This window comes from Heterocephalus glaber, unplaced genomic scaffold (genome assembly GCF_053883595.1).
Source record: "Heterocephalus glaber isolate CG9 unplaced genomic scaffold, H.glaber_assembly_v1.0 deba00001481, whole genome shotgun sequence".
In the NCBI taxonomy this organism is placed as follows: domain Eukaryota; kingdom Metazoa; phylum Chordata; class Mammalia; order Rodentia; family Bathyergidae; genus Heterocephalus; species Heterocephalus glaber.
In genome coordinates this window covers 66,848,923-66,874,034 of record NW_028258317.1, presented here as the reverse complement: position 1 = coordinate 66,874,034, position 25,112 = coordinate 66,848,923, and the positions used below count along the sequence as shown (strand labels likewise).

The following is a 25,112-nucleotide window of genomic DNA, read 5'->3' as shown; positions in this document are numbered from 1 at the left end:
GGTGAAGGTGGATCTTAGTTAGTAATTATACATCAGTATTTGCTCCCTACTTGTACAGGATGTACTAGACTAATGGATGACATTAATGGCAGGAAATGGAAGAACTGGGTGGCCATCTTAATTGTATATAAATCTAAAACTCGTAATATATATAAGCTGTACTATGAGTTGTTGTTGTTTTGGTATTTTAGGTTTTTCTCTCCTTTGGTACCGGGGATTGAACTCAGGACCTTGTGGTGGTGAGGCGGGCATGGTGCCACTGAGCTGAATCCCTGGCCCTTCAAGCTCTGTTATGTACACGTAGCCACTCCCCAAGTGATTGTGAACTGCACAACAAAAATAAACAACAGTGTAAACAGCAGGCCTACTTTCTAACACTGAATCTCCCACCCTCAGCCATAATACAACCCTAAATGTATTCCTAAACCTCAACCAAATTCCAACAAAAGCCGCAACCCAAACTGCACCTTGCCCCTTGGTCCTAAGCCACTTCCTCACCCTAAATGTAGCGAAATTGTGAGGATGCGACCTCACTTGCTTGGTATTAGAACCCAGCGAAACTGGGTGCCCTTCGGAATCTGTCTCCCATCCTGACCCCTTGGAGGGAGACAGAGAAGAGGGGAGGACGAGCTGTTGTCATTTTCCCGCTCTCCGACGGTCTAGCCACAGAAAGGACCGCCATCCGAGCCTTTTCCGACCTTGGCTCAGCTCTGGCCACAGGTGTTTCCAGCTAATGTTCAGGAGGAACCCACATGTGAGAGAGGCAGTGCAGTGCCCGTCCTGGACGTCCGCGCCAGCCGTGACCTCTCATGGGCAGTGCTTCCCCTCATGCTCAATGTATGTAAGGGGCCTGTTTGGACAGGGGCAGGCTGTGAGGTGTCAGAGCTCTGTCCCGCCGCCCCACCACACTTCAGCCCCCACTTCATGGCTGGAAGTACAACAAACATGGCAGACTGCTATGGTACGCATTCTTTTGTACTACTTTGCTTGGAGCCCAGCCCCAAGTGCTCAGGTGCACGGAGTTTTGTGCCTGCCTCGCTCAGAAAGGATCATCAGTGTGAAGTGGAGACCCATGTTAGCATTAGCCTCGGCGGGGGGGGGAGGGGGGACAAAAGTCAGCCAAGGCTAGGGCAGTCACAGAGGGCTTGGGGTGGGGTCGGCTTTCCTCTACACGGAGGCACAGAGGACCACACAAGACATGACACTATCTCAGAGAGGCAGGATAGAAGACAAGCCCGGGCCTCTGAATCTGCTGCTCACTCGTCTCTCCCCAGCGCCGCCTCTCCCATTTTGGAAACCTGGTCCGAATGGCACCATCCACCGGACATTCCCCAAATCAAGATCAAAAGGGCCGGCTTGCAAGTGAACTCACCTGGAGCAGACATGGAGCCTCCCTTGTGCCTTCCCCTTGCTCAGGTGGCATATCTAGAACCCCACGAGGCCGAAACAGATGGTGAGGGCCACAGCAGTCTGGAAGGCTTTCATGGCTTTTGGCTGGGCATTTGAATCCCCCAAATGGCCAGGTTGTCTTTTCTATGCTCCACAGGGAACTGGCAAGTGACTAACCCTGCTGAGCTTTCCTCCTCCTAGCTCCGGCTCCATGTCCAGAACACCATGGGCTGGCTCTGCAGCCGGAGCCAGCACCCAGCACCGGAGAAAGAGCCTCCTCTGGAGACAGGAGAGAAGCAGAAGCCAGCTCCACAGCACTCCTGCCTCTCTGCTGCCGCTGACGAGGACAGGTCCTTGCACAAGGTGCTCTTAGCCTTCTCTCCCAAGCTGCTGGCAGAGCAGCTGACCTTGATGGGTGCGGTCAGCTGCTGAGCTCTGTGGGATGGGGTGGGGTGGGGCGGGGGACACCCATCCTTCTCGCACTGATCTCCTCAGCCCTGACATTCCCAGTTTACCAGATCAAAGTGCCTTCTTCTACCAACTGCATCGCCTATACTTGTCTCTCAGCCCCAAGCCACTCCTGTCTTTGGGTGGAGGTCGACAGTAGAGACAGGGCACGCACATGCCCACTTCACACAGTGACTGTGATGTCAACTGAGATTGGACAATTGGGAAAAAGGGCGGGGACTCAGACCAACTAGCAGAGGAGGGTGTGCACTGAGGCGCATGCAGGACCATGTGTCACCTTGCCATCATTCTAGGAGACCTGGCCAGCCTCATCACTTTGTAGGCATTTGAGATTCATGGGTTCTACAGCAGACACCCACACAGAGCCCCCAGTCATAGCTGTCCCAGGAAATGTGCCACTGACCTGGGCAAAGGAGCAGAGGGCAGGTGAGGTTGGAAAGAAGACAATACCTCAGAATGAGCGGGACTGACATGTCTGCTCACGCTGGAGGCTTGGGAGGATGGGCACGGGGATAATGCCACTGATTTTTGCATCCGTGCTAGGTCCTAGGCCATAAGTTGGACATCACTAGTGCGCACTGAAGAAAAACCAGCTATTTGCAGAAGTCTCTGTCCATATCTGCAGCTTCCTGATCTCCAGCTCAGGCCACGGCCACCTGCCTGTGGATGGCTGAAGCCATCGACTCTCTGGGGTGGCTTCTGCCCGTGTGATGCTGTCTTCCTCCACAGGAGCTGTTCAAGAATGTGGTGCCCTGGGACTGCCTGGGCTCCATCTGGACCCGGAGACGCAAAAAGGGCGAAGAACCTCTGGCGCCCACCGTTCGGGCCACTATCACACATTTTAATCCCGTGGCCAACTGCACGATCACCTCCTGCTTTGGGGGTCCCAGCACGAGGGCTGGAGACGGGGCCAGGGTGGTGGAGCACTGGATTCGGGTGGCCAAGCTAAGTGGTAAGAGGGCGCTGGCAATTTCCTCTGGACATCTACAATCTGCCTCTTTCCCTCCGTCAGCTCTTGGGACTGTAGGCTCTCTTCTAAGATGTTCCATGATCCCCAGTGCCTCCTTGTCGTGGGGACCCTGACCTCGACTCATAGGTCATGTGGTGCGGTGGGTGCTGTCATGTGATCTAAGCTTCTTTGAGTTTCACTAAAATCCTCCTCCCTGAAAGATAGCCTATTTAATAAATGGTGCTGGAACAACTGGATTTCAACCTGCCAAAGATTCGAACTAGACCCATACCTATCACCATGCACTAAACTAGCCCCGGCTCCGGGCTCGCCGGTGTCCACACACGCGTGGCCCCGAGGCGGAAAGGGGCTCCTCCACAGGCGGGACCCGGTGCTTCCTGGGGCCCGGCCAGGCCGGGCTGGAACCACCCGCGCAGCCTGGGACCCAGCACCTCAGGGACCACGGTCACCGCGCGGGCTCGCTGCGTGCTCTGCCCTTCGGCACCCAGGGGAGCGAGCAGCTTCCGGGGCGCAGAAGCCCAGCAGAGGCGGCCCCCCTACAGGCCTCCTCCCGGACCAGGACAGCGGGGACACGGCCACGCAGAGGACCGTGTGGAAGCCAGGAGAGCGGCTCAGAGCGCGGGCGAACAGGAAGGGAGGAAGCCGGGACCAGCGCGGCCCAGAATTCACTCTCCCTGTCAGCTCAGCGCAGCCACCGGGGTCCCTGAGAGGCCCTGGGGACAAGGAAGGAAGCGCCTGTCGCAGGACGCGGAAGGCCCCAGGCCACAGGAAGGCAGAGCGCCAGGGCGGCGAACAGCTCACTTCCGACCCCCCTGTGCCACTGCGGAGCTCAGCTCAGGCGCCCAGCGGAGCCCTCAGGGCAAGGATCCCAGCGGGGCGTCACTGTGGCCCCAGGAACAAACCATCAGATAACTGGGAAAGGGCAGGGTCCTCCTATGCAGAGGAGTAAGGAGTGCTTGTTGGAGATGCTCTGCCCTCTGGGGAGCCTAGGTCCCCGCCCTCGCTGGGAGCTGTGCCAGGCCAGCATTCTCTCAGTTTTCCTGGAAGCTAAACCTCTTCCAAACAAAAGTTAATCAAGAAATTTAAAGACCTAAATTTCACAAGCAAACGTTCAGGGTGTGATTTCTAAGGTCACTAGGGAAAAACAAGAAACCAGGTACATCACTCCTAACTGCGAGAGAAAAGGAAAAGTCAGGTGTGGTGGTGCTCCCCGGCAATCTCAGATCTCGGACACTGAGCAAGACCTTTCTCTCTCTCTCTCTCTCTCTCTCTCTCTCTCTCTGAAAAAGAAACAGTGAGGTGAATTACTTCTGAAGAAATAACGAAAAGCTTCCAGCCTACTTAGAGGAAGCAAGACAGAGAGGAAGACAGAATCAGGTGCTAGAAATAAGCACGAATATACGAACATATTCTCCTTATGCTATGCATCCTCATACAATACTGGCAGAGCTGGGGCCCCTGGCAACCTCAGAGCGTGATCTCAGCGCAGGGCTCTGCTGCCCTCCGGTGGCCGCTCGGTGTCACTGCAGGCCCCGCCTGCTCTGGTCCCAGGAGGAGAGAGCTCCAGTTTGGGAAGCTGACCTGCAGGGATGCGCGCCCCTCCTCCTGCCCCCAAGGTCGCCCTCCCATCCCTCTCCCTTGGGGACAGTTTAGAGCTACCTGTCCACAGAGCCTCACGCACTCACAAGCCGCCTCTGGGAGGTGATTGCCTCATGGGCGTGGTACACCTGGGTTGTCAGGAGGTGGGATCTGGGCTGAGAGAAATCGCCTGGTTCAGGGCCTGGAAGCCTTCATCTCGCTGCCTCTGCTCCCGGGACCCTGCTTTCTCTCTGCCAGGCCCCTCTGCCATGCCGCGCCGCCTTCGAGCTGCTGACTAGGGACTGAAACCTCTCCTCCTCGGTTAACTTGTGTGTGTCCGGTAGCGTGTCTCGGTGACCAAGTCACTCCCCTCGAGGTCCTGCCCTCGACACCTGCACGGCACGTGAGTGACACCTCTCGGGGGCAGGTCCAACCTTGGCTCTTGGGGAGGTTCTGGAGACGCGGTGGGGCAGCCCCCGGTGAGTCCTGGACGGGTCTAGGCCCCTGCCCCAGGTGTGTGGTCAAAAACAGTACGGTGTGTGGGTGCAGGAGTGGCTCTGCCTGTGTCCGACGCTCTCCACAAGGCCCCGGCAGCTTCCCGGCCGGACCTGTGCCCACCTCAGCCTGAGGGTGTGGGCCCACCTGAGCCACACTAGAGCTCCTGACCTGGCAAGACCCGTGGGGTCCTGATCCTTCCACGAGCTCTAGGAAGGCTCGGTCGGTCTCTGGGAGGGCCTGACTCCCCTGCTGCTCAGCCACCACACAGCGCCCAGTCATGTCCTGTCCTCGTGGGAGTTCTTCCCCAGCTAGCAAGGGCGGTCCATTGTGACCTCACTGGTGTGTAGGGCTGTCTTAGTCTGCAAGCTGCAGTCCTTCTGCCCCAAGACCTCTGCTGCTTTGCTGATCTCAAGACACTGACAATATTGCTTGCTGTCTGCTCAGGGCCTGGTCGTCTCCATGGCAAAAGGCTTTGGCCATTCCTACCCGTGTCCATCCGTTGCCTCAGCCTTTCTCTTCGGCCATAGCAAGTGCCCTAGCAGAGGTTCTTCAGCCTTCGTCAGCCCACTTTAGCTTGGCTCCTTTTCTTCCTCATAGGCACAACAGGCATTGGGCTCTCCCATCCCAACAGCAGCATATGCATCCTTTTCAACTGGAATAAATTTTAAAGTGATTTTTTAAAATAATGTCACCCGTAATTCATTCATTCATCTGTTATGGCTGAATTTGGGACCCATATCATTTAACCATATTTCAGGCTAAAAGTAAGAAATAAATTTGAAAGCCTTAAGTCACAAAAAGCTGGTTTGTTTGTTCAATTCTGACATCTGACTTCAGGAAGGATTAAAAACCTTCCAGCATTCACTGTGTTGTTCTCCTCCCTCAGACCTGGCTCCACTTCTGGGTTCTGAGGCATACCTCCTCTTATCTATTCCAGGCTTCCCTCGGGCCGTAGCAGCTCTCAGATGATTTCCCAAGATGAGAAGGCTCTCATTTGCATCATTTCAAATAACATTCTTCACGTTTGTTCTGATTGGGTTTGTGTAAAGGATGTATTCATAACCAACCTGTAGAACCATGGAAATGACTATCCTCATTGGGTTTAATCCAAACAAAATCCCCTCCCAAAGGTACACAATGGAGGTCTTGGGTTGAAGGTGGAGGTGTTCTCCCCAAACAAGCTGCGATGTTCCTACAACTGTGCGTGACAACAAGTGTCTGTTACAGGGTTCCAACTATCCCTGGGCATAAACGTACACATCCCATCCTCTTCCTCAGACATTACGTTGCCTAAATCCTCACCCAATACAGTCCCAGCTTCCGTTCTTTGTTGCATTTCTAATTCAAACATTTAGGTGTGAAACACATGTCACGCACACACATCCTTGACATCCACACCTGATTCAGTCTGAGATCACCTAAGCTGAAATAGCCCTGATAGCCACACTGTTCTTGATTATCACTATTCAACGCTTCTGTGAAATTCATATCTACTGCTGATGCAGGTACAAGTGACCAAAAGAGAAAGGAGGAAAGGGACACAGTTCAGAAACCCATCTGTGCCCTCATCCCACAGTTATGACTACTTCAAGGACCAAACTACTACTGCAAACAAAACAGGGTATTGGAGCAAAACATTAAAATAAAGACTCATCATCAGTACTAACTCCCATTCTGTCCCTCATAATGTGCATTACTGAAAAGAAAATTGTCTTCAATAAATTGTAAGGGTTTATGCTCTAAATATTTCATAGATTTCTTATAACACTTCTAGGTCACTTATCAGAAATTGCATCCTTTTATGGAAACTACAGGTTACGGATTCTATCTGGATGTCACCCTCAAGCCGCTTGCACCCAGAGGTGAGGGCTTCCAGAGGGTGACTGGGTGATGGGGGTGCTACGCCAGGCTTGGTGTCAGGATGTGGGCCTGGTTGGAAGAGGTGGGTCAGCGCGGGTGTGACCTGGGAGGGTGTACCTTGCTCCCTGGCCCACACTTTACCATGTGCCTCCTGGCCTCCACCAGGCAAGCAGCATTTCTATCAATGTGCACCTCTGACATGCCACCCTGCCATCCTGGAACTAGCTAACTATGAACTGAAGTGTGAGCTGAAACAAACCTCTCTTCCCTTAATGTGTAGTGCTGAGTATTGTGTTCAGGGACGAGCAAGTGGGTGATACAGATGTTGGTACAAGAAGTCTGGTCACTGCAGCGACTGTACCTCACCAGGTGGTTCAGAGGCCTGTGGAAGTGGTCCGCAGCACTTTGGAAAGGTTGGGAGATGCCAGCTCCTGGAGAAGCAGCCCTAGAATGCTCTAATCTGAGCTTGATGGAAGATTCTGGTCCGAGCACAGAAGACCGGAGTGCAGATAGATTGCAGATGAGAAAGGCCAGACTTAGGAGGTTTCAGTTGAGAAGAAGGATGCCAGTGGCCGTTGGATCCAGGCCATGTGTGTTGTGCTCCAGCAGAAAATATGACTGTATTGTGTTCATGTCCTGAGATGTGTGTGAGACCGATACTAAGGGTGGAAGAATCATTCATCTGATGGAGAAAATATCAAGGTAGCCTAACTATCAGGCCGTAGCATGGATGCTGCTTGCTACTTTGAGCCAGGTTTGTGCTGAAAATGAGGAGCAAAAGCCCATTTAAAAACTTTTCAGTCCCCCCGCCCCCCCCCCCAAGAAAGACCTGTAAAGATGGAGCAATGGACAGCCTGGTGGATCAAAGATTAGCATTAAAAAGAATCCAAGTACTTTACAATAGGACAATGGAAAAGATGCCCTGAAGACATATAAGGAACCCACAAGGCCCAACCTTTCCAAGGCTCACAGTTGCAAAAGGGAAAGACTTTGTTTTGAGAGGAGAGCCCCAGGGCACCCTGCTTGAGAAGGGCCACCTCGGCCGGGTTCCCTGGGATTCATTCAGTTCACGGTGCTCAGCCATCCAGGCCCATGGATGCTTCTGCAGCCACGATGCACAAAGGCCTAAGGACTGCTTGGAGCCAGTGGTAGAACTTTGTGTCATCTGCAGGGTGCTGTTTTCACGGGTATGCAGAACGCAAGAGTTGAGTCAGGAAGGCTTCCACCCAAATTTCAAAAGAAGGCCTGGCAGGCCAGGCTGGGTGTCCCTGAGAGGGCAGTGCATGCAGCTGTGAGAGTTAAGCCGAAGGTGCACTGGAGAACGCAGGATGAGGGTGCAGTCAGGAACATGGAACACCTGCGGAAAGCCACGCACCCAAACATGTAACCCTCATCTAATCAGGAAGGAGACATCGGGAAAACTTAAATTGAGGGACATTCTATAAGATATCAGCTCAGTCATCCTCCAAACTGTCAGCTCATACAAAACGAAAAAAGGAAAAATTGTGAAAACATCAGTCAAGAGGCGTCTGAGGGATGCAACGATGAAATGCAATGTGGCAGCCCGGACGGGACTGCAGATTGTTGTGGAGAGCAAGTGGTGAAGGTGGATCTTAGTTAGTAATTATACATCAGTATTTGCTCCCTACTTGTACAGGATGTACTAGACTAATGGATGACATTAATGGCAGGAAATGGAAGAACTGGGTGGCCATCTTAATTGTATATAAATCTAAAACTCGTAATATATATAAGCTGTACTATGAGTTGTTGTTGTTTTGGTATTTTAGGTTTTTCTCTCCTTTGGTACCGGGGATTGAACTCAGGACCTTGTGGTGGTGAGGCGGGCATGGTGCCACTGAGCTGAATCCCTGGCCCTTCAAGCTCTGTTATGTACACGTAGCCACTCCCCAAGTGATTGTGAACTGCACAACAAAAATAAACAACAGTGTAAACAGCAGGCCTACTTTCTAACACTGAATCTCCCACCCTCAGCCATAATACAACCCTAAATGTATTCCTAAACCTCAACCAAATTCCAACAAAAGCCGCAACCCAAACTGCACCTTGCCCCTTGGTCCTAAGCCACTTCCTCACCCTAAATGTAGCGAAATTGTGAGGATGCGACCTCACTTGCTTGGTATTAGAACCCAGCGAAACTGGGTGCCCTTCGGAATCTGTCTCCCATCCTGACCCCTTGGAGGGAGACAGAGAAGAGGGGAGGACGAGCTGTTGTCATTTTCCCGCTCTCCGACGGTCTAGCCACAGAAAGGACCGCCATCCGAGCCTTTTCCGACCTTGGCTCAGCTCTGGCCACAGGTGTTTCCAGCTAATGTTCAGGAGGAACCCACATGTGAGAGAGGCAGTGCAGTGCCCGTCCTGGACGTCCGCGCCAGCCGTGACCTCTCATGGGCAGTGCTTCCCCTCATGCTCAATGTATGTAAGGGGCCTGTTTGGACAGGGGCAGGCTGTGAGGTGTCAGAGCTCTGTCCCGCCGCCCCACCACACTTCAGCCCCCACTTCATGGCTGGAAGTACAACAAACATGGCAGACTGCTATGGTACGCATTCTTTTGTACTACTTTGCTTGGAGCCCAGCCCCAAGTGCTCAGGTGCACGGAGTTTTGTGCCTGCCTCGCTCAGAAAGGATCATCAGTGTGAAGTGGAAACCCATGTTAGCATTAGCCTCGGCGGGGGGGGGGAGGGGGGACAAAAGTCAGCCAAGGCTAGGGCAGTCACAGAGGGCTTGGGGTGGGGTCGGCTTTCCTCTACACGGAGGCACAGAGGACCACACAAGACATGACACTATCTCAGAGAGGCAGGATAGAAGACAAGCCCGGGCCTCTGAATCTGCTGCTCACTCGTCTCTCCCCAGCGCCGCCTCTCCCATTTTGGAAACCTGGTCCGAATGGCACCATCCACCGGACATTCCCCAAATCAAGATCAAAAGGGCCGGCTTGCAAGTGAACTCACCTGGAGCAGACATGGAGCCTCCCTTGTGCCTTCCCCTTGCTCAGGTGGCATATCTAGAACCCCACGAGGCCGAAACAGATGGTGAGGGCCACAGCAGTCTGGAAGGCTTTCATGGCTTTTGGCTGGGCATTTGAATCCCCCAAATGGCCAGGTTGTCTTTTCTATGCTCCACAGGGAACTGGCAAGTGACTAACCCTGCTGAGCTTTCCTCCTCCTAGCTCCGGCTCCATGTCCAGAACACCATGGGCTGGCTCTGCAGCCGGAGCCAGCACCCAGCACCGGAGAAAGAGCCTCCTCTGGAGACAGGAGAGAAGCAGAAGCCAGCTCCACAGCACTCCTGCCTCTCTGCTGCCGCTGACGAGGACAGGTCCTTGCACAAGGTGCTCTTAGCCTTCTCTCCCAAGCTGCTGGCAGAGCAGCTGACCTTGATGGGTGCGGTCAGCTGCTGAGCTCTGTGGGATGGGGTGGGGTGGGGCGGGGGACACCCATCCTTCTCGCACTGATCTCCTCAGCCCTGACATTCCCAGTTTACCAGATCAAAGTGCCTTCTTCTACCAACTGCATCGCCTATACTTGTCTCTCAGCCCCAAGCCACTCCTGTCTTTGGGTGGAGGTCGACAGTAGAGACAGGGCACGCACATGCCCACTTCACACAGTGACTGTGATGTCAACTGAGATTGGACAATTGGGAAAAAGGGCGGGGACTCAGACCAACTAGCAGAGGAGGGTGTGCACTGAGGCGCATGCAGGACCATGTGTCACCTTGCCATCATTCTAGGAGACCTGGCCAGCCTCATCACTTTGTAGGCATTTGAGATTCATGGGTTCTACAGCAGACACCCACACAGAGCCCCCAGTCATAGCTGTCCCAGGAAATGTGCCACTGACCTGGGCAAAGGAGCAGAGGGCAGGTGAGGTTGGAAAGAAGACAATACCTCAGAATGAGCGGGACTGACATGTCTGCTCACGCTGGAGGCTTGGGAGGATGGGCACGGGGATAATGCCACTGATTTTTGCATCCGTGCTAGGTCCTAGGCCATAAGTTGGACATCACTAGTGCGCACTGAAGAAAAACCAGCTATTTGCAGAAGTCTCTGTCCATATCTGCAGCTTCCTGATCTCCAGCTCAGGCCACGGCCACCTGCCTGTGGATGGCTGAAGCCATCGACTCTCTGGGGTGGCTTCTGCCCGTGTGATGCTGTCTTCCTCCACAGGAGCTGTTCAAGAATGTGGTGCCCTGGGACTGCCTGGGCTCCATCTGGACCCGGAGACGCAAAAAGGGCGAAGAACCTCTGGCGCCCACCGTTCGGGCCACTATCACACATTTTAATCCCGTGGCCAACTGCACGATCACCTCCTGCTTTGGGGGTCCCAGCACGAGGGCTGGAGACGGGGCCAGGGTGGTGGAGCACTGGATTCGGGTGGCCAAGCTAAGTGGTAAGAGGGCGCTGGCAATTTCCTCTGGACATCTACAATCTGCCTCTTTCCCTCCGTCAGCTCTTGGGACTGTAGGCTCTCTTCTAAGATGTTCCATGATCCCCAGTGCCTCCTTGTCGTGGGGACCCTGACCTCGACTCATAGGTCATGTGGTGCGGTGGGTGCTGTCATGTGATCTAAGCTTCTTTGAGTTTCACTAAAATCCTCCTCCCTGAAAGATAGCCTATTTAATAAATGGTGCTGGAACAACTGGATTTCAACCTGCCAAAGATTCGAACTAGACCCATACCTATCACCATGCACTAAACTAGCCCCGGCTCCGGGCTCGCCGGTGTCCACACACGCGTGGCCCCGAGGCGGAAAGGGGCTCCTCCACAGGCGGGACCCGGTGCTTCCTGGGGCCCGGCCAGGCCGGGCTGGAACCACCCGCGCAGCCTGGGACCCAGCACCTCAGGGACCACGGTCACCGCGCGGGCTCGCTGCGTGCTCTGCCCTTCGGCACCCAGGGGAGCGAGCAGCTTCCGGGGCGCAGAAGCCCAGCAGAGGCGGCCCCCCTACAGGCCTCCTCCCGGACCAGGACAGCGGGGACACGGCCACGCAGAGGACCGTGTGGAAGCCAGGAGAGCGGCTCAGAGCGCGGGCGAACAGGAAGGGAGGAAGCCGGGACCAGCGCGGCCCAGAATTCACTCTCCCTGTCAGCTCAGCGCAGCCACCGGGGTCCCTGAGAGGCCCTGGGGACAAGGAAGGAAGCGCCTGTCGCAGGACGCGGAAGGCCCCAGGCCACAGGAAGGCAGAGCGCCAGGGCGGCGAACAGCTCACTTCCGACCCCCCTGTGCCACTGCGGAGCTCAGCTCAGGCGCCCAGCGGAGCCCTCAGGGCAAGGATCCCAGCGGGGCGTCACTGTGGCCCCAGGAACAAACCATCAGATAACTGGGAAAGGGCAGGGTCCTCCTATGCAGAGGAGTAAGGAGTGCTTGTTGGAGATGCTCTGCCCTCTGGGGAGCCTAGGTCCCCGCCCTCGCTGGGAGCTGTGCCAGGCCAGCATTCTCTCAGTTTTCCTGGAAGCTAAACCTCTTCCAAACAAAAGTTAATCAAGAAATTTAAAGACCTAAATTTCACAAGCAAAAGTTCAGGGTGTGATTTCTAAGGTCACTAGGGAAAAACAAGAAACCAGGTACATCACTCCTAACTGCGAGAGAAAAGGAAAAGTCAGGTGTGGTGGTGCTCCCCGGCAATCTCAGATCTCGGACACTGAGCAAGACTCTCTCTCTCTCTCTCTCTCTCTCTCTCTCTCTCTCTGAAAAAGAAACAGTGAGGTGAATTACTTCTGAAGAAATAACGAAAAGCTTCCAGCCTACTTAGAGGAAGCAAGACAGAGAGGAAGACAGAATCAGGTGCTAGAAATAAGCACGAATATACGAACATATTCTCCTTATGCTATGCATCCTCATACAATACTGGCAGAGCTGGGGCCCCTGGCAACCTCAGAGCGTGATCTCAGCGCAGGGCTCTGCTGCCCTCCGGTGGCCGCTCGGTGTCACTGCAGGCCCCGCCTGCTCTGGTCCCAGGAGGAGAGAGCTCCAGTTTGGGAAGCTGACCTGCAGGGATGCGCGCCCCTCCTCCTGCCCCCAAGGTCGCCCTCCCATCCCTCTCCCTTGGGGACAGTTTAGAGCTACCTGTCCACAGAGCCTCACGCACTCACAAGCCGCCTCTGGGAGGTGATTGCCTCATGGGCGTGGTACACCTGGGTTGTCAGGAGGTGGGATCTGGGCTGAGAGAAATCGCCTGGTTCAGGGCCTGGAAGCCTTCATCTCGCTGCCTCTGCTCCCGGGACCCTGCTTTCTCTCTGCCAGGCCCCTCTGCCATGCCGCGCCGCCTTCGAGCTGCTGACTAGGGACTGAAACCTCTCCTCCTCGGTTAACTTGTGTGTGTCCGGTAGCGTGTCTCGGTGACCAAGTCACTCCCCTCGAGGTCCTGCCCTCGACACCTGCACGGCACGTGAGTGACACCTCTCGGGGGCAGGTCCAACCTTGGCTCTTGGGGAGGTTCTGGAGACGCGGTGGGGCAGCCCCCGGTGAGTCCTGGACGGGTCTAGGCCCCTGCCCCAGGTGTGTGGTCAAAAACAGTACGGTGTGTGGGTGCAGGAGTGGCTCTGCCTGTGTCCGACGCTCTCCACAAGGCCCCGGCAGCTTCCCGGCCGGACCTGTGCCCACCTCAGCCTGAGGGTGTGGGCCCACCTGAGCCACACTAGAGCTCCTGACCTGGCAAGACCCGTGGGGTCCTGATCCTTCCACGAGCTCTAGGAAGGCTCGGTCGGTCTCTGGGAGGGCCTGACTCCCCTGCTGCTCAGCCACCACACAGCGCCCAGTCATGTCCTGTCCTCGTGGGAGTTCTTCCCCAGCTAGCAAGGGCGGTCCATTGTGACCTCACTGGTGTGTAGGGCTGTCTTAGTCTGCAAGCTGCAGTCCTTCTGCCCCAAGACCTCTGCTGCTTTGCTGATCTCAAGACACTGACAATATTGCTTGCTGTCTGCTCAGGGCCTGGTCGTCTCCATGGCAAAAGGCTTTGGCCATTCCTACCCGTGTCCATCCGTTGCCTCAGCCTTTCTCTTCGGCCATAGCAAGTGCCCTAGCAGAGGTTCTTCAGCCTTCGTCAGCCCACTTTAGCTTGGCTCCTTTTCTTCCTCATAGGCACAACAGGCATTGGGCTCTCCCATCCCAACAGCAGCATATGCATCCTTTTCAACTGGAATAAATTTTAAAGTGATTTTTTTAAATAATGTCACCCGTAATTCATTCATTCATCTGTTATGGCTGAATTTGGGACCCATATCATTTAACCATATTTCAGGCTAAAAGTAAGAAATAAATTTGAAAGCCTTAAGTCACAAAAAGCTGGTTTGTTTGTTCAATTCTGACATCTGACTTCAGGAAGGATTAAAAACCTTCCAGCATTCACTGTGTTGTTCTCCTCCCTCAGACCTGGCTCCACTTCTGGGTTCTGAGGCATACCTCCTCTTATCTATTCCAGGCTTCCCTCGGGCCGTAGCAGCTCTCAGATGATTTCCCAAGATGAGAAGGCTCTCATTTGCATCATTTCAAATAACATTCTTCACGTTTGTTCTGATTGGGTTTGTGTAAAGGATGTATTCATAACCAACCTGTAGAACCATGGAAATGACTATCCTCATTGGGTTTAATCCAAACAAAATCCCCTCCCAAAGGTACACAATGGAGGTCTTGGGTTGAAGGTGGAGGTGTTCTCCCCAAACAAGCTGCGATGTTCCTACAACTGTGCGTGACAACAAGTGTCTGTTACAGGGTTCCAACTATCCCTGGGCATAAACGTACACATCCCATCCTCTTCCTCAGACATTACGTTGCCTAAATCCTCACCCAATACAGTCCCAGCTTCCGTTCTTTGTTGCATTTCTAATTCAAACATTTAGGTGTGAAACACATGTCACGCACACACATCCTTGACATCCACACCTGATTCAGTCTGAGATCACCTAAGCTGAAATAGCCCTGATAGCCACACTGTTCTTGATTATCACTATTCAACGCTTCTGTGAAATTCATATCTACTGCTGATGCAGGTACAAGTGACCAAAAGAGAAAGGAGGAAAGGGACACAGTTCAGAAACCCATCTGTGCCCTCATCCCACAGTTATGACTACTTCAAGGACCAAACTACTACTGCAAACAAAACAGGGTATTGGAGCAAAACATTAAAATAAAGACTCATCATCAGTACTAACTCCCATTCTGTCCCTCATAATGTGCATTACTGAAAAGAAAATTGTCTTCAATAAATTGTAAGGGTTTATGCTCTAAATATTTCATAGATTTCTTATAACACTTCTAGGTCACTTATCAGAAATTGCATCCTTTTATGGAAACTACAGGTTACGGATTCTATCTGGATGTCACCCTCAAGCCGCTTGCACCCAGAGGTGAGGGCTTCCAGAGGGTGACTGGGTGATGGGGGTGCTACGCCAGGCTTGGTGTCAGGATGTGGGCCTGGTTGGAAGAGGTGGGTCAGCGCGGGTGTGACCTGGGAGGGTGTACCTTGCTCCCTGGCCCACACTTTACCATGTGCCTCCTGGCCTCCACCAGGCAAGCAGCATTTCTATCAATGTGCACCTCTGACATGCCACCCTGCCATCCTGGAACTAGCTAACTATGAACTGAAGTGTGAGCTGAAACAAACCTCTCTTCCCTTAATGTGTAGTGCTGAGTATTGTGTTCAGGGACGAGCAAGTGGGTGATACAGATGTTGGTACAAGAAGTCTGGTCACTGCAGCGACTGTACCTCACCAGGTGGTTCAGAGGCCTGTGGAAGTGGTCCGCAGCACTTTGGAAAGGTTGGGAGATGCCAGCTCCTGGAGAAGCAGCCCTAGAATGCTCTAATCTGAGCTTGATGGAAGATTCTGGTCCGAGCACAGAAGACCGGAGTGCAGATAGATTGCAGATGAGAAAGGCCAGACTTAGGAGGTTTCAGTTGAGAAGAAGGATGCCAGTGGCCGTTGGATCCAGGCCATGTGTGTTGTGCTCCAGCAGAAAATATGACTGTATTGTGTTCATGTCCTGAGATGTGTGTGAGACCGATACTAAGGGTGGAAGAATCATTCATCTGATGGAGAAAATATCAAGGTAGCCTAACTATCAGGCCGTAGCATGGATGCTGCTTGCTACTTTGAGCCAGGTTTGTGCTGAAAATGAGGAGCAAAAGCCCATTTAAAAACTTTTCAGTCCCCCCGCCCCCCCCCCCCCAAGAAAGACCTGTAAAGATGGAGCAATGGACAGCCTGGTGGATCAAAGATTAGCATTAAAAAGAATCCAAGTACTTTACAATAGGACAATGGAAAAGATGCCCTGAAGACATATAAGGAACCCACAAGGCCCAACCTTTCCAAGGCTCACAGTTGCAAAAGGGAAAGACTTTGTTTTGAGAGGAGAGCCCCAGGGCACCCTGCTTGAGAAGGGCCACCTCGGCCGGGTTCCCTGGGATTCATTCAGTTCACGGTGCTCAGCCATCCAGGCCCATGGATGCTTCTGCAGCCACGATGCACAAAGGCCTAAGGACTGCTTGGAGCCAGTGGTAGAACTTTGTGTCATCTGCAGGGTGCTGTTTTCACGGGTATGCAGAACGCAAGAGTTGAGTCAGGAAGGCTTCCACCCAAATTTCAAAAGAAGGCCTGGCAGGCCAGGCTGGGTGTCCCTGAGAGGGCAGTGCATGCAGCTGTGAGAGTTAAGCCGAAGGTGCACTGGAGAACGCAGGATGAGGGTGCAGTCAGGAACATGGAACACCTGCGGAAAGCCACGCACCCAAACATGTAACCCTCATCTAATCAGGAAGGAGACATCGGGAAAACTTAAATTGAGGGACATTCTATAAGATATCAGCTCAGTCATCCTCCAAACTGTCAGCTCATACAAAACGAAAAAAGGAAAAATTGTGAAAACATCAGTCAAGAGGCGTCTGAGGGATGCAACGATGAAATGCAATGTGGCAGCCCGGACGGGACTGCAGATTGTTGTGGAGAGCAAGTGGTGAAGGTGGATCTTAGTTAGTAATTATACATCAGTATTTGCTCCCTACTTGTACAGGATGTACTAGACTAATGGATGACATTAATGGCAGGAAATGGAAGAACTGGGTGGCCATCTTAATTGTATATAAATCTAAAACTCGTAATATATATAAGCTGTACTATGAGTTGTTGTTGTTTTGGTATTTTAGGTTTTTCTCTCCTTTGGTACCGGGGATTGAACTCAGGACCTTGTGGTGGTGAGGCGGGCATGGTGCCACTGAGCTGAATCCCTGGCCCTTCAAGCTCTGTTATGTACACGTAGCCACTCCCCAAGTGATTGTGAACTGCACAACAAAAATAAACAACAGTGTAAACAGCAGGCCTACTTTCTAACACTGAATCTCCCACCCTCAGCCATAATACAACCCTAAATGTATTCCTAAACCTCAACCAAATTCCAACAAAAGCCGCAACCCAAACTGCACCTTGCCCCTTGGTCCTAAGCCACTTCCTCACCCTAAATGTAGCGAAATTGTGAGGATGCGACCTCACTTGCTTGGTATTAGAACCCAGCGAAACTGGGTGCCCTTCGGAATCTGTCTCCCATCCTGACCCCTTGGAGGGAGACAGAGAAGAGGGGAGGACGAGCTGTTGTCATTTTCCCGCTCTCCGACGGTCTAGCCACAGAAAGGACCGCCATCCGAGCCTTTTCCGACCTTGGCTCAGCTCTGGCCACAGGTGTTTCCAGCTAATGTTCAGGAGGAACCCACATGTGAGAGAGGCAGTGCAGTGCCCGTCCTGGACGTCCGCGCCAGCCGTGACCTCTCATGGGCAGTGCTTCCCCTCATGCTCAATGTATGTAAGGGGCCTGTTTGGACAGGGGCAGGCTGTGAGGTGTCAGAGCTCTGTCCCGCCGCCCCACCACACTTCAGCCCCCACTTCATGGCTGGAAGTACAACAAACATGGCAGACTGCTATGGTACGCATTCTTTTGTACTACTTTGCTTGGAGCCCAGCCCCAAGTGCTCAGGTGCACGGAGTTTTGTGCCTGCCTCGCTCAGAAAGGATCATCAGTGTGAAGTGGAAACCCATGTTAGCATTAGCCTCGGCGGGGGGGGGGAGGGGGGACAAAAGTCAGCCAAGGCTAGGGCAGTCACAGAGGGCTTGGGGTGGGGTCGGCTTTCCTCTACACGGAGGCACAGAGGACCACACAAGACATGACACTATCTCAGAGAGGCAGGATAGAAGACAAGCCCGGGCCTCTGAATCTGCTGCTCACTCGTCTCTCCCCAGCGCCGCCTCTCCCATTTTGGAAACCTGGTCCGAATGGCACCATCCACCGGACATTCCCCAAATCAAGATCAAAAGGGCCGGCTTGCAAGTGAACTCACCTGGAGCAGACATGGAGCCTCCCTTGTGCCTTCCCCTTGCTCAGGTGGCATATCTAGAACCCCACGAGGCCGAAACAGATGGTGAGGGCCACAGCAGTCTGGAAGGCTTTCATGGCTTTTGGCTGGGCATTTGAATCCCCCAAATGGCCAGGTTGTCTTTTCTATGCTCCACAGGGAACTGGCAAGTGACTAACCCTGCTGAGCTTTCCTCCTCCTAGCTCCGGCTCCATGTCCAGAACACCATGGGCTGGCTCTGCAGCCGGAGCCAGCACCCAGCACCGGAGAAAGAGCCTCCTCTGGAGACAGGAGAGAAGCAGAAGCCAGCTCCACAGCACTCCTGCCTCTCTGCTGCCGCTGACGAGGACAGGTCCTTGCACAAGGTGCTCTTAGCCTTCTCTCCCAAGCTGCTGGCAGAGCAGCTGACCTTGATGGGTGCGGTCAGCTGCTGAGCTCTGTGGGATGGGGTGGGGTGGGGCGGGGGACACCCATCCTTCTCGCACTGATCTCCTCAGCCCTGACATTCCCAGTTTACCAGATCAAAGTGCCTTCTTCTACCAACTGCATCGCCTATACTTGTCTCTCAGCCCCAAGCCACTCCTGTCTTTGGGTGGAGGTCGACAGTAGAGACAGGGCACGCACATGCCCACTTCACACAGTGACTGTGATGTCAACTGAGATTGGACAATTGGGAAAAAGGGCGGGGACTCAGACCAACTAGCAGAGGAGGGTGTGCACTGAGGCGCATGCAGGACCATGTGTCACCTTGCCATCATTCTAGGAGACCTGGCCAGCCTCATCACTTTGTAGGCATTTGAGATTCATGGGTTCTACAGCAGACACCCACACAGAGCCCCCAGTCATAGCTGTCCCAGGAAATGTGCCACTGACCTGGGCAAAGGAGCAGAGGGCAGGTGAGGTTGGAAAGAAGACAATACCTCAGAATGAGCGGGACTGACATGTCTGCTCACGCTGGAGGCTTGGGAGGATGGGCACGGGGATAATGCCACTGATTTTTGCATCCGTGCTAGGTCCTAGGCCATAAGTTGGACATCACTAGTGCGCACTGAAGAAAAACCAGCTATTTGCAGAAGTCTCTGTCCATATCTGCAGCTTCCTGATCTCCAGCTCAGGCCACGGCCACCTGCCTGTGGATGGCTGAAGCCATCGACTCTCTGGGGTGGCTTCTGCCCGTGTGATGCTGTCTTCCTCCACAGGAGCTGTTCAAGAATGTGGTGCCCTGGGACTGCCTGGGCTCCATCTGGACCCGGAGACGCAAAAAGGGCGAAGAACCTCTGGCGCCCACCGTTCGGGCCACTATCACACATTTTAATCCCGTGGCCAACTGCACGATCACCTCCTGCTTTGGGGGTCCCAGCACGAGGGCTGGAGACGGGGCCAGGGTGGTGGAGCACTGGATTCGGGTGGCCAAGCTAAGTGGTAAGAGGGCGCTGGCAATTTCCTCTGGACATCTACAATCTGCCTCTTTCCCTCCGTCAGCTCTTGGGACTGTAGGCTCTCTTCTAAGATGTTCCATGATCCCCAGTGCCTCCTTGTCGTGGGGACCCTGACCTCGACTCATAGGTCATGTGGTGCGGTGGGTGCTGTCATGTGATCTAAGCTTCTTTGAGTTTCACTAAAATCCTCCTCCCTGAAAGATAGCCTATTTAATAAATGGTGCTGGAACAACTGGATTTCAACCTGCCAAAGATTCGAACTAGACCCATACCTATCACCATGCACTAAACTAGCCCCGGCTCCGGGCTCGCCGGTGTCCACACACGCGTGGCCCCGAGGCGGAAAGGGGCTCCTCCACAGGCGGGACCCGGTGCTTCCTGGGGCCCGGCCAGGCCGGGCTGGAACCACCCGCGCAGCCTGGGACCCAGCACCTCAGGGACCACGGTCACCGCGCGGGCTCGCTGCGTGCTCTGCCCTTCGGCACCCAGGGGAGCGAGCAGCTTCCGGGGCGCAGAAGCCCAGCAGAGGCGGCCCCCCTACAGGCCTCCTCCCGGACCAGGACAGCGGGGACACGGCCACGCAGAGGACCGTGTGGAAGCCAGGAGAGCGGCTCAGAGCGCGGGCGAACAGGAAGGGAGGAAGCCGGGACCAGCGCGGCCCAGAATTCACTCTCCCTGTCAGCTCAGCGCAGCCACCGGGGTCCCTGAGAGGCCCTGGGGACAAGGAAGGAAGCGCCTGTCGCAGGACGCGGAAGGCCCCAGGCCACAGGAAGGCAGAGCGCCAGGGCGGCGAACAGCTCACTTCCGACCCCCCTGTGCCACTGCGGAGCTCAGCTCAGGCGCCCAGCGGAGCCCTCAGGGCAAGGATCCCAGCGGGGCGTCACTGTGGCCCCAGGAACAAACCATCAGATAACTGGGAAAGGGCAGGGTCCTCCTATGCAGAGGAGTAAGGAGTGCTTGTTGGAGATGCTCTGCCCTCTGGGGAGCCTAGGTCCCCGCCCTCGCTGGGAGCTGTGCCAGGCCAGCATTCTCTCAGTTTTCCTGGAAGCTAAACCTCTTCCAAACAAAAGTTAATCAAGAAATTTAAAGACCTAAATTTCACAAGCAAAAGTTCAGGGTGTGATTTCTAAGGTCACTAGGGAAAAACAAGAAACCAGGTACATCACTCCTAACTGCGAGAGAAAAGGAAAAGTCAGGTGTGGTGGTGCTCCCCGGCAATCTCAGATCTCGGACACTGAGCAAGACTCTCTCTCTCTCTCTCTCTCTCTCTCTCTCTCTCTCTGAAAAAGAAACAGTGAGGTGAATTACTTCTGAAGAAATAACGAAAAGCTTCCAGCCTACTTAGAGGAAGCAAGACAGAGAGGAAGACAGAATCAGGTGCTAGAAATAAGCACGAATATACGAACATATTCTCCTTATGCTATGCATCCTCATACAATACTGGCAGAGCTGGGGCCCCTGGCAACCTCAGAGCGTGATCTCAGCGCAGGGCTCTGCTGCCCTCCGGTGGCCGCTCGGTGTCACTGCAGGCCCCGCCTGCTCTGGTCCCAGGAGGAGAGAGCTCCAGTTTGGGAAGCTGACCTGCAGGGATGCGCGCCCCTCCTCCTGCCCCCAAGGTCGCCCTCCCATCCCTCTCCCTTGGGGACAGTTTAGAGCTACCTGTCCACAGAGCCTCACGCACTCACAAGCCGCCTCTGGGAGGTGATTGCCTCATGGGCGTGGTACACCTGGGTTGTCAGGAGGTGGGATCTGGGCTGAGAGAAATCGCCTGGTTCAGGGCCTGGAAGCCTTCATCTCGCTGCCTCTGCTCCCGGGACCCTGCTTTCTCTCTGCCAGGCCCCTCTGCCATGCCGCGCCGCCTTCGAGCTGCTGACTAGGGACTGAAACCTCTCCTCCTCGGTTAACTTGTGTGTGTCCGGTAGCGTGTCTCGGTGACCAAGTCACTCCCCTCGAGGTCCTGCCCTCGACACCTGCACGGCACGTGAGTGACACCTCTCGGGGGCAGGTCCAACCTTGGCTCTTGGGGAGGTTCTGGAGACGCGGTGGGGCAGCCCCCGGTGAGTCCTGGACGGGTCTAGGCCCCTGCCCCAGGTGTGTGGTCAAAAACAGTACGGTGTGTGGGTGCAGGAGTGGCTCTGCCTGTGTCCGACGCTCTCCACAAGGCCCCGGCAGCTTCCCGGCCGGACCTGTGCCCACCTCAGCCTGAGGGTGTGGGCCCACCTGAGCCACACTAGAGCTCCTGACCTGGCAAGACCCGTGGGGTCCTGATCCTTCCACGAGCTCTAGGAAGGCTCGGTCGGTCTCTGGGAGGGCCTGACTCCCCTGCTGCTCAGCCACCACACAGCGCCCAGTCATGTCCTGTCCTCGTGGGAGTTCTTCCCCAGCTAGCAAGGGCGGTCCATTGTGACCTCACTGGTGTGTAGGGCTGTCTTAGTCTGCAAGCTGCAGTCCTTCTGCCCCAAGACCTCTGCTGCTTTGCTGATCTCAAGACACTGACAATATTGCTTGCTGTCTGCTCAGGGCCTGGTCGTCTCCATGGCAAAAGGCTTTGGCCATTCCTACCCGTGTCCATCCGTTGCCTCAGCCTTTCTCTTCGGCCATAGCAAGTGCCCTAGCAGAGGTTCTTCAGCCTTCGTCAGCCCACTTTAGCTTGGCTCCTTTTCTTCCTCATAGGCACAACAGGCATTGGGCTCTCCCATCCCAACAGCAGCATATGCATCCTTTTCAACTGGAATAAATTTTAAAGTGATTTTTTAAATAATGTCACCCGTAATTCATTCATTCATCTGTTATGGCTGAATTTGGGACCCATATCATTTAACCATATTTCAGGCTAAAAGTAAGAAATAAATTTGAAAGCCTTAAGTCACAAAAAGCTGGTTTGTTTGTTCAATTCTGACATCTGACTTCAGGAAGGATTAAAAACCTTCCAGCATTCACTGTGTTGTTCTCCTCCCTCAGACCTGGCTCCACTTCTGGGTTCTGAGGCATACCTCCTCTTATCTATTCCAGGCTTCCCTCGGGCCGTAGCAGCTCTCAGATGATTTCCCAAGATGAGAAGGCTCTCATTTGCATCATTTCAAATAACATTCTTCACGTTTGTTCTGATTGGGTTTGTGTAAAGGATGTATTCATAACCAACCTGTAGAACCATGGAAATGACTATCCTCATTGGGTTTAATCCAAACAAAATCCCCTCCCAAAGGTACACAATGGAGGTCTTGGGTTGAAGGTGGAGGTGTTCTCCCCAAACAAGCTGCGATGTTCCTACAACTGTGCGTGACAACAAGTGTCTGTTACAGGGTTCCAACTATCCCTGGGCATAAACGTACACATCCCATCCTCTTCCTCAGACATTACGTTGCCTAAATCCTCACCCAATACAGTCCCAGCTTCCGTTCTTTGTTGCATTTCTAATTCAAACATTTAGGTGTGAAACACATGTCACGCACACACATCCTTGACATCCACACCTGATTCAGTCTGAGATCACCTAAGCTGAAATAGCCCTGATAGCCACACTGTTCTTGATTATCACTATTCAACGCTTCTGTGAAATTCATATCTACTGCTGATGCAGGTACAAGTGACCAAAAGAGAAAGGAGGAAAGGGACACAGTTCAGAAACCCATCTGTGCCCTCATCCCACAGTTATGACTACTTCAAGGACCAAACTACTACTGCAAACAAAACAGGGTATTGGAGCAAAACATTAAAATAAAGACTCATCATCAGTACTAACTCCCATTCTGTCCCTCATAATGTGCATTACTGAAAAGAAAATTGTCTTCAATAAATTGTAAGGGTTTATGCTCTAAATATTTCATAGATTTCTTATAACACTTCTAGGTCACTTATCAGAAATTGCATCCTTTTATGGAAACTACAGGTTACGGATTCTATCTGGATGTCACCCTCAAGCCGCTTGCACCCAGAGGTGAGGGCTTCCAGAGGGTGACTGGGTGATGGGGGTGCTACGCCAGGCTTGGTGTCAGGATGTGGGCCTGGTTGGAAGAGGTGGGTCAGCGCGGGTGTGACCTGGGAGGGTGTACCTTGCTCCCTGGCCCACACTTTACCATGTGCCTCCTGGCCTCCACCAGGCAAGCAGCATTTCTATCAATGTGCACCTCTGACATGCCACCCTGCCATCCTGGAACTAGCTAACTATGAACTGAAGTGTGAGCTGAAACAAACCTCTCTTCCCTTAATGTGTAGTGCTGAGTATTGTGTTCAGGGACGAGCAAGTGGGTGATACAGATGTTGGTACAAGAAGTCTGGTCACTGCAGCGACTGTACCTCACCAGGTGGTTCAGAGGCCTGTGGAAGTGGTCCGCAGCACTTTGGAAAGGTTGGGAGATGCCAGCTCCTGGAGAAGCAGCCCTAGAATGCTCTAATCTGAGCTTGATGGAAGATTCTGGTCCGAGCACAGAAGACCGGAGTGCAGATAGATTGCAGATGAGAAAGGCCAGACTTAGGAGGTTTCAGTTGAGAAGAAGGATGCCAGTGGCCGTTGGATCCAGGCCATGTGTGTTGTGCTCCAGCAGAAAATATGACTGTATTGTGTTCATGTCCTGAGATGTGTGTGAGACCGATACTAAGGGTGGAAGAATCATTCATCTGATGGAGAAAATATCAAGGTAGCCTAACTATCAGGCCGTAGCATGGATGCTGCTTGCTACTTTGAGCCAGGTTTGTGCTGAAAATGAGGAGCAAAAGCCCATTTAAAAACTTTTCAGTCCCCCCGCCCCCCCCCCCCAAGAAAGACCTGTAAAGATGGAGCAATGGACAGCCTGGTGGATCAAAGATTAGCATTAAAAAGAATCCAAGTACTTTACAATAGGACAATGGAAAAGATGCCCTGAAGACATATAAGGAACCCACAAGGCCCAACCTTTCCAAGGCTCACAGTTGCAAAAGGGAAAGACTTTGTTTTGAGAGGAGAGCCCCAGGGCACCCTGCTTGAGAAGGGCCACCTCGGCCGGGTTCCCTGGGATTCATTCAGTTCACGGTGCTCAGCCATCCAGGCCCATGGATGCTTCTGCAGCCACGATGCACAAAGGCCTAAGGACTGCTTGGAGCCAGTGGTAGAACTTTGTGTCATCTGCAGGGTGCTGTTTTCACGGGTATGCAGAACGCAAGAGTTGAGTCAGGAAGGCTTCCACCCAAATTTCAAAAGAAGGCCTGGCAGGCCAGGCTGGGTGTCCCTGAGAGGGCAGTGCATGCAGCTGTGAGAGTTAAGCCGAAGGTGCACTGGAGAACGCAGGATGAGGGTGCAGTCAGGAACATGGAACACCTGCGGAAAGCCACGCACCCAAACATGTAACCCTCATCTAATCAGGAAGGAGACATCGGGAAAACTTAAATTGAGGGACATTCTATAAGATATCAGCTCAGTCATCCTCCAAACTGTCAGCTCATACAAAACGAAAAAAGGAAAAATTGTGAAAACATCAGTCAAGAGGCGTCTGAGGGATGCAACGATGAAATGCAATGTGGCAGCCCGGACGGGACTGCAGATTGTTGTGGAGAGCAAGTGGTGAAGGTGGATCTTAGTTAGTA

At 53.5% G+C, this 25,112-nt stretch overlaps 2 long non-coding RNA genes across 6 annotated transcripts in view; one reads left to right on the top strand and one right to left on the bottom strand.

Moving 5' to 3' along the window:
- The window catches only part of LOC147826004 (uncharacterized), a 63,677-nt gene that overhangs the window by 20,291 nt on the left and 18,274 nt on the right, over positions 1–25,112 (bottom strand). For all 5 annotated transcript variants that reach the window (XR_015439936.1, XR_015439938.1, XR_015439937.1 and 2 more), the window contains 4 exons: positions 22,547–22,695; positions 21,213–22,281; positions 5,822–13,917; positions 1,373–5,555 (listed from right to left, as the gene is read on the bottom strand). This is a non-coding gene — a long non-coding RNA (uncharacterized LOC147826004). The remainder of the gene's footprint in view (positions 1–1,372; positions 5,556–5,821; positions 13,918–21,212; positions 22,282–22,546; positions 22,696–25,112) is intronic.
- LOC147826005 (uncharacterized) lies at positions 18,326–19,796 on the top strand. The gene is made up of 2 exons (XR_015439946.1): positions 18,326–18,479; positions 19,128–19,796. It is a non-coding gene; the product is annotated as an uncharacterized LOC147826005 (long non-coding RNA).